The sequence below is a fragment of the Cinclus cinclus genome, chromosome Z (assembly GCF_963662255.1).
Source record: "Cinclus cinclus chromosome Z, bCinCin1.1, whole genome shotgun sequence".
NCBI lineage: Eukaryota > Metazoa > Chordata > Aves > Passeriformes > Cinclidae > Cinclus > Cinclus cinclus.
In genome coordinates this window covers 91484-104856 of record NC_085084.1, presented here as the reverse complement: position 1 = coordinate 104856, position 13373 = coordinate 91484, and positions in this window count along the sequence as shown.

The following is a 13373-nucleotide window of genomic DNA, read 5'->3' as shown; positions in this document are numbered from 1 at the left end:
GCTTTTACCAGATAATTATATCCCTCTTCTAGAACAGTTTTTAAAGCCAAGGGCATCTCTACCCATAACACTGTGCACTTCAGGCTTATTAGGTGTGAGCCCTTTTTTTTATCCCTTTCTATTCCATTAGAGCAAAATTAATTTAATCTCTATCTAAAAAAATTAACACTGGTATTGTCAGAGATTCAGACACAAGGCTTAACCTTTTGACTGTGATTGACCAAGTCCTCCTTTCTGCATGTACCACAAGCTTAGAAGACTGCAGTCTTCCAAATCTAGTTTAATTTATTTTAAATCTATTATGTTTTATTATTACAGGGATTGCTGACTGGGTAACAAATGCAGAATTCATTATATATGTCTACAGCCACACATGAATGCAGATTTGGTATGTCCTCCACCCGTGTAGGGTGCCATTCTGAGCTGAAGACTCTTTTGCAAGGTCATTTTGGTCTGCTTTTGAAAGATTTCAGCAGCTGCATGTGGTAATGGTATTAAGTGAAGTGCACACCTCCTGACATATAGTTTTCTGTATCAGAGCAGAATAATCATTTAGTTTCTGGGAACCTACAGAATACTTATAGAGGAAAAACCCCATGGCTTCAGACGCATCCAGTGTTCAGTGCCAGGATAGCTACCTGCAACAGAAAACAAGCCTCCACTTACCAGCAGAATGAGGACAGAAAAATGAGTGCAAAAACAGCATTGGGAAGAAATGGGTATTCTTGCTTTGACAAGTTCAGCCAGAGGATAGAAACAATTTTACACCTAGACCTCCCTGATAATGTTAGAAGAGTCTCCCAAATAAGGGCCAGAATAACAATACACAACACATTGGCAGTCCCATTTTTCCAGCATAAATATCTATGTGCCCAGGAGCACCAGACATGGAGCAGCACGGGTTCTGTTCCAGATTTTAATGTTTTTCATGACAGTTAATAACACTTTGTTTTAAGAGGAACTGATTTCATAGAGCTACCAAATATTGCCTACATACACTTTCTGTCAGCAGACTCAGCTACCTACCTATCTGCATCAGGGTTTTTCCATTGCCTTAGAAATCCCTCATGCTTACTTCTATTGTAGAAAAAAGCAAAAGTTTCTATAAACTAATCTTCCCATAAAAATGTAGGACAGAATCTCTGAATGCTGGGGGTTGGAAGGGACCCTGGACACTCCAACTACCTGCTCAGGCAGGGCCACCAGGACTGTTCCCAGTTGGGTTTTAGACATCTCCAAAGATGGAGACTCCACTTAGATGATGTTGTTACCTTCACAGTGAAGAAGGGATTGCTGATATTCAGAAGGACTCTCCTGTGCTTACATGAGTACCCATGGTCTCTGCTCCTGTCACTGGGAGCCACTGAAGACAGCCTGGCTTCCTCATAATCCTTCCTTCCATGACTTCCATTACTTAACTTCACTATCACTTACTTACATGGTTAAGATTCTCCTGAGCCTGCTCTTCTCCAAGCTGAATAGTCCCAACTCTCTCAGTCTGTCCTCATAGGAGAGACACTTCAATCCTTTCATTGTCTTTGTGGTTGTGGGAGACCCAGCACTGGACACAGTACTCCAGATGTGTCTTACCAGCACTGAGTATAAATGAAGACTCACCTCCCTCAACCTTCTGGAGCAGTCTTGACCAGGATGCCATTGCCTTCTTTGCTGATTCATGGTCAACTTTGTGTTCACCAGGATGCCTAACGTTTTTGTGCCATCTGCTTTCCAGCTAGGTTTCAGGGTCATCTTCCTCATGGGCAGCACTTGGCTTTTCACTTTTTTGAACTTCATGAGGTTCTTCTCTGGCTTGCTGGCATCTAGTCAGAGGAAAGAAAGAACTCCCAAGAGAAGCATATAGTAACTGGAGTTGCATTTGCAGTAGTCAGCTAAACAGAGATGGTCTTACCTGAGGTGTGACACACACTGAATGTGTCTGGACAGTGTACAGTCAGCAGTTCAGCACAGCCCCTTGCTGGGCTCATTGTAATATGTAGTGTATATGTATGTGCCCTGTCCTCCATTGGTGCCAAATGATAGCTGTAAGGGCAAAGGAGCATTTTTCAATCCCAAGACACCCAGAAGGGTTCCAGATCTTTGTCTTTCCCAACAATTGACATGTCTGGAGAGGTGGCCTATCCCAAACAGACTTCATCTTATTTCCTTACAATAGATTAGAGCTCAAATACTCTCTGCCCTGCATACACCTCCTAGAACCAAAAGACCATTGCAAACTATTTGCACGGGCACAAACAGCAACAACATCTCTTACATATTGGAGACAGTGTAAGTCAACATGGTCAGGAGCAGACAGAGCATGCAAAGATGCTTGTTTTCCCTTGTTAAATGTTCAAAACCTTAGTAAAATGCAAATCCCTCATAACTTCAAAAGCAACAACAGCCTGGCCAAGTCCCTTCAGCAGAAGGCTCAATGCTGAGATTGTAGGAGTTGCATCAGAAGTGATATTCAGAGCTCTGGTTGCAGAAAATGGAACACCGTGCTTGCAGTCCATAGGGGTAGGTTTGGCCCACTGGTGTTAAATGAAATTCTACTAATTATTTACAAGGTGGCATATACATAAAGATCCTTTCTATGATTAAATTAGCATAAAATGTTTTAATACATTAAAATCACCAAAGAGGATGTATTTGCAAGGGGTTTTTTTGTTTACATTTGATAGGAAAAATAAAAAGTAATTGCTTTTCAGGATGAGCTTGTGCTCATTTGTATGATTATGACTTTTTGATTAACGTTTTTTTTTTCCCCTTTCTGTTCTGTACATAGTAAGCAGGATCGTCTCCTCTTGTAACTTTATCATTTTAATAAACCTTGCCACGCCAGCAGCAACCCAGAAACCATTGCAACCTGCCCATGACCACCTGAGCCCTATTTAATTGATTGAATGAATTTACCTTATACAATCCTTGAAAACAAGTTTAATCAAATCTGTTTGATACACCAAAAACTCAGTGGCCATTCTTGTTACATCTTGGTGGAAGAGGTGAGTGTGTGTGTATGTGTGTGCCTGTGTGTGTTGTGAAAGTTCTTGGGTTTGTCTTTTTAAGAAGAAATTAGCTTTTTCTCTATGACCTTTGCTAAGTGAAACCATACATAGGAAGAATAATTTCTCTCAAGGAAAGGAAAACAGTAAGAGCAGCCATACAAGTCCATTCAGTCTGTCTGGCTGTGATAGGATCATCTCAGGATGGAATGTCCATGAGGAGTATAGTAAGATAGCTGTTAATTTACTAAGGTTTTAATTAAATATTCTCCCACTAAATAATGATTTACAGTTAATGAGTGTCAGCATCTCATTTTTAGCAGGATTTCCAACTCAGAAACATGAAAGAGGGGCAGAGGTACCACACCAGTCTTTGAGTATATAAACTAGTTGCAAAAAAAAAAAAAATCACAGGAAAAGAGATTAAAAAGGAAGAGTAAACAACTTGAGAACAAGCCAAGTGACTCAGACACCATCCCCAGCAGGTTGTGATATGTTGGTCCCTGTAACAGCAGCATATCCAAGACGGGGAACTGCTGTGCACTACACCCTCATCAAAGCCATCTCCAGAGTTGACACAGGTCTCAAGGCTCTCTGCTGCAGAACAGGCTTCCTTTAAATGTTATGGTTTTATTACTTGTTTAAAAAAAATTACTCCCTGTAGTTATATGGAAACTCTCTCCTCCTGGTACTGCACAAGCTTCTTTCTAAGGAAGATCTCTGAAGTGAAGATACACATTTTGCTTCAGGTTGAACAAAACATCTGCCCTAGCTCTGAAAACAAAGTCAAGGAGAATGATTTGTGGTGACTCTTGACTGACTTTTCATGAGGAAAGGAGATCAGCAAACCAAGCACCCAGATCAGGTGTACAGACAGCTCATTAGCTGTGCAGGACAGGCTTGGTCCCCAAGAGGTCACTCCACTGCCAAGGAGTGACTGCTTTACACCAGAGGAGTAAAGCACAGCCTTTTGCCACAGCTTGCCATGTTGCTTGGTCACTTCCCATCCTACTGGAGGTTCAGCAGTGAGCATACAGGTAATGCTCACCATTCCCTGACACATCAACAACTGTGGTAAACCAAGGTTAATCAGAGAATCACAGAATTTGTGATTCAGAATCACAGAATCACAGGTTTGTGTTGAAAGGAACATTAAAGATGATTTTGTTCCAAAGTTCCTGTCATAGGCAGGGACAACTTCTATTAGATGAGCTTGCTCCATGCAACCTGGTCTTGACCACTTCCAGGGATGGGGCATCCATGAGCCTGTTCCTAAAGCCTTATGGAAGCCCAGCTGGCTGCAGCCCATGCCATCAGTGTGGCTGGATGGCTGTGCACTCATGGTATTTGGAAACAAGGATTCCATGGTTTGTGGTACAGAAATCACACACTCTGCACCTTAAGTGCATTTGCAGTTTTATTCTCCAGAATTACAATTCACACATCCATAAAGCCCTTGCAATTTGGATGTGTGGCTTTGTGATCAGGTTGGCTCAAAGCACTGACACTGCCAGAGGGTCTGCTGGCCCCTTTGCAGTGCTTTGCTTCAGGGTCAGATCTCTCTGCAGCTTCTCCCTAGCCTCAGGCACTTTGCCCCCCAAGGCTCTCCCCAGCACTTTTCCTTGCAAGCTGGTGCCTTCCAAGGGGGAGAGCACAGGGTCATGCATGAGCAGAAAAATAGGAGCTTGCTCTCAGCTGCAGCACACTGCCTTCTTCTCCCGTTTTTCCCAAAACACTTGCCAGCCTGTGAGGGAGGAGAAAGCCTCCAACATCCTTTCTGTACCATAAGCTCCCAGGAGGGCAAAGGAGGAATGTCCCCACTACTGCCCCTGGGTCTAGCATCCTACTCTGGACCTCACTGCTGCCCTTTGGGGCTCTGCATCTGAGACTGATCATCCTGTCAGGTCCCCTCTTAGAGCAATGTCCTTCCCTTTCTATCCACACAGGACCAAAATCAGCTGTGACAGGACTATTTCTGTAGAACTGGGTATGTCTATGTAGTGGTGTGTGGCTGAGGGAAGCTCTCAGCCATGCATGAGAAGTGGGACACAGTTAATTTGGGGATGATTATGATTAAATTTATTGCTAATACAGTATTGAAGTATTGCTGGTATCTACATAAAACTATCTAAAAATATATCTAAATAAGTAATGAGTTATTATTGTAACTCATCTATTGCAATGGATTACAGTATCATTGAGTCAGGGTCTCTCCTGTTGAGTCACATGCCTTGGTGAGACCTCTCTTTGTCTGAACTTCCCAGAGAAGTCTAGATCTGCTTAATCCCAGATCCGGTCTCAGTCTGTGTCTAAAGGATTATGATATCAACAGGTTCAGCTAGAAACATACAGGTTTACAGTTCTTTCAGAATTCGTACATCACAGTTGTTCTCTTGGTTTTTGCTTTACAGTATTCTTTCTGTAGCTGTGTACTGAAGAGGATTTTATCTAAGCAGCTGACATCCTGATGTCTATCTCTTCTATCGCACAAGTTAAACAAAATCAAAAATCTATTACTATGCAATTAATTAAAAATGGATGAGTTCCTTGCTGCTGAGCTTTTAATTAAAAGAAAACCTGTATTACCCTGAACATTTGCATGAGAAGGCTGTAAAATTATGCTGCACAGTGATATAGAGAGAGTTTAGAAGATTTCAGTGCAAAGCTCCATGTTTCAAAATGAAGATGCTGCTACCAACAGGAGGAAGCTGCTTTACTGTTTCCAATTTGGGAACTTTACTTTATCCTGGCTAAATTTCCCTTTGCCAGCACTCGAGGTCAACACATCCAGCAACTCAGTTACATTTTCCCAGCTGGCTTGTGAAGCTGAAACCCTGAAAATAAACACTGGATCAAGGATGAATATTTTCCTCTGCTTCCTCCTTTCCCAGATACCTATGAGTTTTTAAGACCACTAGGTCTGATGGGGAACTTCAAATTGCAAATGAAAATTTGATTGTCACAATTTATAGCACCATTTTATAAGGTAAATCTGAATAATTTCTTGGGAAAAGTTTATTGTTTTTTTTCTTAGGGCCAGCTTTACCTAATCATGTCAGTTACTGTGCTTGCTTCCTATACTGCTCCTCATAAAACCCCTTAAAACTTTCCTGCTGCTTTCTGAGCCCCATAAGCGTACTGTGTAGTGCTAATGAGGACCTTCTCTGAGGTCAAACATGGGGAATCCTTTCACTGGTCAGACCTTTGCAGGGACATCCAGCTCCTGCACTCCAAGGGAAAGCCTGGTAGAGGTCAAGAAAGGTTCCAGCCCTGGAGGTCCCAACCCTGCTCCTGTACCTCAGCTTCTCTGTTCCACTGGCATTCATAAAATCATAGAACCACTGAACAGTTTGATGTGAAGGAATACTAAAGGTAATTTTGTCCAAATCCCCTGAAATGAACATCTCCTTTCCCACATGTATGAGTAAGCTCCCTCCTGATGTGAGATATACAGGTGTTCACACATGATTTTATAAGCATGGTGGCACATATCATAAAATAAAGCTTTTGAGGATGTCCTTGCCCATTACAGGGGGGTTGGACCAGATGGCCACTAAAGGACCCTTCCAACCCAAATATTTTTTTTAATTCTATGAATATTGCTTGGCGTCAGCAGTGTGATACAAAAATTGTCTCCTGTAGGATATCTTGGGGTATTTAGTTTTCTTTATGGAGATTGTTATGACTCACAGTGCTTTCTTGCGACTGTGATGTATTCTGAAGGTTCAGCATCTTGCTGTTGAAGCCAACAGTTTGTCCAAGAAAAGATTTTTCTTTTTTTACCAGCAGATGAAAGGGAAAATTTTCTCCTAGAAAGGATGGTCATCAACTCACTTTTTTTGTACTGTCGTCAGCAAAAGCGGCAATCACTTTGGAGGACTCAAGCCTAGATGAGTGGAATGGACAGGGAGGGGAGACTTAGAAAACTGAAATCTGTGAGAAGCAGCCAAAGACCTGGAGAGATTTTGGGATTTAATGAGAACTTAGGGAAGGCAGACCAAGAGCATCCTTCACAGGAAGGCTTTGAGCGGGAAGTGAAGGACCAAAGAGCTGTCATGAACTGAGAAGGTACAAGAGTTCTGGAAGAAAGGAGGAATTGGTGGAGCAAGCAGGGAGGAGGACAAAGATGGTGATACAGATAAGAAGGGCCACAAAGCTGTGATGTGGAAGACAAGCTATATGGAAGGAAAATTTGCTATTGTAAAAGAGTAGTAGTGAGAGTAGAGAAAGGCCACAGTCTGCATCTCCAGGTCTGTGACAAATGATGATAGCAAACACCCCAAGAGTTAATGCTAACAGTTTCACAGCTGTATGCTTAGATGGACTTTGGAAAATGAGGTAAGACTTCATGACAGCTTTATGTGAAGGTCTTGAACTGGGACAGCTGCCAGCCCCCAGGAGGTAAGAGCCATACCTGGTTCTGCCCAGCCTAAAACATATCAGAATGTTGTTGATGAAACATATGAATACTTGATTTCTCTTTGAGAAGGGTGGTTTTCTTCTGATGATGATGCAAGGTAGTAAGAGGGGCTAAAGAAGAACTGCTCATTATGATTATTACTTCTGTGCTGCAGAAACACAATGCCATTATTCCCAGTAGGATATTTTCCCCCTTCCCTTTCCTTCCTCAAAGAGAAGGTTCTTAAATTATTGTCATCTCAAGATACAAACACAGTTTATTTTCCCAGCACTTGATTAGGCATATAATCTCCACCTTTTATATTTAACATTTAAGTTTAATAATGAAGTTGTTAACCATAAAAAAACCTGTTAAATTAATATAGTGCATTCAAAAAAAAAATAGTACTTCAGAATGAGCATTTAAAAAGAAAATTTATGCATAGAAACAATGGAGAATTACAATTAAAAGCTCTAGGGATTGGAGAGTGATTTGTCCAGCCATTATACAGTCATTTCAATTTAAATTAAAATTGCAACTATTTTCTAGTCATCTAAAAATACGTGGTGTCACATTAAGAGTTTTAATGGAGCTTTCTCTAGGGAATGTAGCAAAGCTAGTTAGTAGCACATAAATAACTAAATAGGGGAAACTGAACAAATTCTTTGCCAAAACACTAATATGATCAAACCAAAAAATGGCAGTAGATGAGTTTATCTTCTCTAGTGGAGCATAGCCTTCATATTAAACAAAAGAAACAGTTCACAGGGTATCCAAGTCTACATGGTTTAACCAGAGTTGACTGATAAAAATAAATAAAAGTCTGACAGATATATTTTTCTAACCTGACAAATGCCTGTGTGAATGATGCTGCATACTTTGTTAACAAACTACAACAGCGCTAATGAATGTAGTTATCCCTCCTTCCCACCACAGAATATGCAAAATAAGTCACTATGGTCTATCCAATATCCCTGATGTAGGGAAAGTCGGCTTACTTACTCTCTAGGTTTCCCAATTTTAGCTAAGTGATTGAGCTTAAAGTTTTAACCACTGCAAAACACGTTTTCACATGCAGAGGTTTTTACTGAGCTGCTTTATTCAAGTCTACTTAAACACCAAGATCTGACTGATCAAAATGTACCCATTCAAAAAGCCAAAGGTGAGCCTGGACGGCTTTTACAATTCAGAAGGTACTTGGGATCTGGGAGAACCAGCTGTTGTGCTGGGTGTGCTAGGCAGTTTTCATAAAGAATAGGGCAATGTATTTTGCATGCTTTGCTCACCAGCTCTGTACCTGGATTCCAGAGAAACACTAAGAAGTTAGAGCTCACCCATTCTGACTCCCTGTGCTGCAGATAGGAGTTCAGGTCAGCCGTGGGGGAAATGCTGTCCCTTCCAGGGATGGCGACTTCACAACTGCCCTGGGCAGCCTGTGTCAGGGCTTGACAATCCCTTCAGTGAAGAAATTTTTTTCTAATATCCATCCGGAACTCCCCTGTTGCCGCTTGAGGCCATTTCCTCTGATCCTGCAGTTAGCTAACTGGAAGAAGAGTTCAACCCCCACCTTGCTATAACCTTCTGTCTGGGAGTTGTAGAAAATGAGAAGGTCTCCACTGACCTTTTTATCCAGGCTGAACCCCTCTAGCTCCCTCAGCTGCTCCTCATCAGATTTCTGCTCCAGACTTCTCCCCAGCTCCATTGCCCTTTTCTGGACCAAATGCTGCAGATCCATAGAATATTTTAGGTTGGAAGAGACCCATTAGGATGATCAAAGTCCAACTTCTGGCCCTGCACAGGACAGTCCCAAGAATCACACCAGGTGATGTGCCTGAGAGTGTTATCTAAATACTTCTTGAATTCTGTCAGGCTTGGTGCTGTGACCACTTTCCTGGGGAGCCTGTAAATTGAATCATCTGCAAACTTAGTTTGCATTCCTTGGAATCTTGCATACAAGTTGTTTATGAAGATGTTGAAGAGAACTGGGCCAAAGATGGAACCCTGAAGAACCGCACCAGTGGCCTGTCACCAGCCTGATGTTGCACCATTCACTTTGTGGCGGCTCACTAGCCAGCTATTCACCCAGTGTATGATGTGTGTATCCAACTGTGGGCTAAATTGCCTAGAAGGACCCTGTGAGAGGCAGAATGTTACCATCTGATTATCAGAAAGAGATTTCTCTACTTAAAATAAGGTGCAAGCAACACCAGTCAGTAGTATGGATTTTATCTAACAGGAAATGTGAGGTAGAGAGAAATAAAACAAAAAAAATAGTAAAGAGAGCAGGGGGCAGAGAAAGAGAATGGGCTGCTTAGTGGTAGGGTTTCTGAGATCGCTCAAAACTTCTCACCATTTATGCATTTTAGCAACAAATAAATTAATGCTCATTGACTACACAGTTCTCTTACTCTATTGGGTAAATAATTATTTCTCTTCTAATGCTAATTAGTCCCATGCTCAGTCTTTCTCTTCTTTTATTTCACTGGGTTTCGTGTCTTTAATCAGTGGGCTATGGTATCCCCTTGCAAGACTTGTCAGAGCTGATTTCACCATAGCTGCTGACTGCACTTTTCTTGTGGATACAGTCTTCCAAAGACTTGTTTACCTTTCCTTAGGCCTGAGATAAATGAACAATAGTATCACCTTTGTCTTTTCTCCAGTTCCCCTTAGGTGGCTTAACTCACAGTCCAAATTCCAGGAATCCAGCAGGCATATCTGGGGTACGGTAGAAAAGGGGAAGGGGAATGGTGGGGAAGGGAACTGAGGGAGTGGGTTTTGGTGATTAGAGCAGTTGTACCGTTTGTTACAGTAGAACAGAATCTTCAGTGATTTTAGTATTTGAGGAAATTGTGATCTTTGTCTCTTTACGCAGTATCAAAATCTTTACTGAAATCCAAAAAGATTATTTCTACTGGCTTCTCTTGATCATGTAGGTGGATTACTTTGTTAATCAAAGGAATCAGATTTGATAAGCAGGAAGACTTAACTCTCCATAAACCACCCTGGCTATGGTAACCTATGCCTGTGTTGTCCTTCAGATGTTTTCAATACCTCCCAGAATAATTTTCTCCATAACCTTATTAGGAACTGCAGGGTCATCTTTCATGCACTTTATGACAGCTTCAACTTAACTGGGACCTTTCCAGATTGCCAAGGCCATTCAAATATTGAGAGAAGCCTCACAATGACATCAGCCAGCTCTCTGAGTATTCTGATAAATCCCATCATGCCCCATAGATTTATAGGGATCCAGCTGGTGCAGCAGATCCCTACAACTTCAGAATCAACTGTGAGTTTATCATTCTCAAGCCATGGTCATTCAGCTCAGGGCACTGGGACTCACGCAGAACATGCTGAAGAGAGATAAGGAAAACAATATATATCCCTGTCTTGTCAGACTCCCTATTTGTGAGGTGACCACCCTCATTCTGGAATGAGCCAATGTAATTTCTGCACTGTTTTTTGCCAATGTATTTTAAAACCCTCTTTTTATCATTTCCCCCCCCACCCAAGTTCTGACAAGTTTCAACTCTAGTTAAGCTTTGGCTGCAAAAATTTTCTCCCTGCAGAGCACCATCTCTGTGTTCCTACCATTTCACCCAACCTTGTCCTGCTGGGCATACACCTTCCTTTTCTGCTTTACCTCCAAAAGAAGATCCCTGTTTGCCAAGCCAGCCTTCTGTCTCATCTGTTTGACTTTCAACATTTTGGAATTGCCTCTTCGTGTGCCCTTAGGAGGTGATGCCTAAAAAGTGTCCCACTTTAATGGACCCCAGCACCTTAGGAAGAATTTTCCCAGGGATCGTGATCATTCTTTTCCTGAGCAGCCTGAAGTCTGCTGTACTCATGTCCAAGGGTGAAAATTTTCTGACACTTTTCCTCCTTGCAACAGAGATTTTAAACTCAATCACTTTGTGGCTGCGGTAGCAAAGATAGCCTGTAATCATGTCATTCATGCAACCCTCTCTGTTAACAAACAACATATCAAGGAGGGCATCTTTCCCAGTCAGCTCTCCTAATACTTGTATATGAAGTTGTCATCCAGGTGTTTTAGTAATCATCTGGCCTGGATTGTATCAACTGTGTGCTGCTCCCAGTTGTTTTATAACAGGCTGAACTATCCCAGAAGGACAAGGGCAGTTGGCTGGGATGCATCCCTTAGTTCCATTGGTGGTCTGTAGTAGACTCCCACAGAGACATCTGCATCCTTTTGCTGCCCTTTGATTCTTACCAGAGGCTCTCAGCTGTGTCACTGCCAGTTGTGACCTCTCTACATTCTAACCCTTCTGCTACATACAATGCCTCCCTCTGCCTCATCTGCTCTGCCTGCTCTTCCAAAGAGTCTGTAACTGTTCAATAGGGCACTTCAATCACAGGACTCATCCCAGTAAGGTTTCACTTATGCCACTAATGTCATACATGTCATCGTCATGTCTTCAGGAGGAGGGGCTTTTCACCTAGAACTGGCAGAGACCAGCTTCTAACTCTCCTGTTCAAGAGACCATTGACTAGCTATATGACGGCATTCTGAATCCATCTGAATCTCTACTACAACAGAAGTTCAAGACTCCTGAGACTGTAGCACCTCTGAGAATTCATCAATCTCTCATTCTCTTGAATTGAGATTCTGTGTATTCACTGTGTATTCACTTCCCCTCATTGTTTCTTCATCTGGTGATGCAGCATATCAACACCACCTCAAAAAGGAATGATTGCTGGCCTCAGCCTCACAGACAGGCATCCAGCACTCCTGATAACCTCAGACCTGGACAGCTGTATGCATCAGAAGGTCTGGCTGTCTGGAGGCCTCTGACATGGCTGATGCAGTGACTTCAGCAGCTCTATGGCATGCCAAAACTATACCTGAGAGAAGATGCACTATTAAGGCTGGTGCTGAAAAGGTCTCTGTGTCCTTCACCAACCACTTGGTCTGTTTTTCTGCCTCTGCTGGTTGCTCCTAGAGAGCTGGAGACCAGCTCTTCCTGCTCATCTCGTCCATAGAAACTGACATGGCACATCCCTGTTTACTCACTCCTGGTCTCCTGGTTCTGGATCATTTACACTCCCTAGTGCCATTTAAATCTCCCTTGCTACTTGGCACTGCCCCCTCCTTGCTGGTTGGCTGCCAAGGACTTCTTGGTCTGGATGGGGCTGGTGGCTGCTGCTTGGCTAGCCCAAAGCTCAAAAACCCCTCTGTACAGCTGAATCAACTCTCAACCTTAGACTTATCTCAGTTCCCACTGATGCTGCCTCATCAACAAGACAAGTATCTTTCTCGTCATGATGAACCCAAAACTGAAGATGATCAGATAGGAACAGAAAGGAGAAACTGAGAACATGTACAGTGGAAAGAACATGATTATCCATAGCACAAAGTAGTAGGAGCAGTAGTTCTGGTAGATGAACAACAAAGAGTGTGGCTATTGCATGAAATCCATACAGGAACTTACAAGAAGAGGGACTACCTGCTTTTAAAAGAAGATCACGTCAACACCGGGATGATGAAATGGAGAATCAAGATAAGGCCCCAACGTTTGGAAAAATTCAGTCTTACAAATCATACATTGGTAAATTGTAATTACTCATATGACAACATTCACATACAATTGTCATGGTTTCATCACAGCTGACAACTCAGCCCCACCCAGCCTCTTGCTCACTCCCTCTCAGTGAGATGGGGAAAAGGAATGGCAGGGTGAAAGTTAAATCCTTGGCATGAGATGAAGACAGTTTAATAGGCAAAGAAAAAGCACACTAGCAAAGTTAATCAAGGAATTAATTCCCCACTGTCCATGGGCATGAATGTGCTCAGCCAAAGCTATGACACCAAGACTCCTTCATGCCTAACCATGACTCAAGAAGACAAATGCTGTCCCTCCTTTCTTCTTTCTCCCCTGTGTTGGTTTTGTATGGCCTGACTTTTGATAGCATTCCACCACGTCTGGCAGAAACAATCCCTGGTGGCTCTGAGG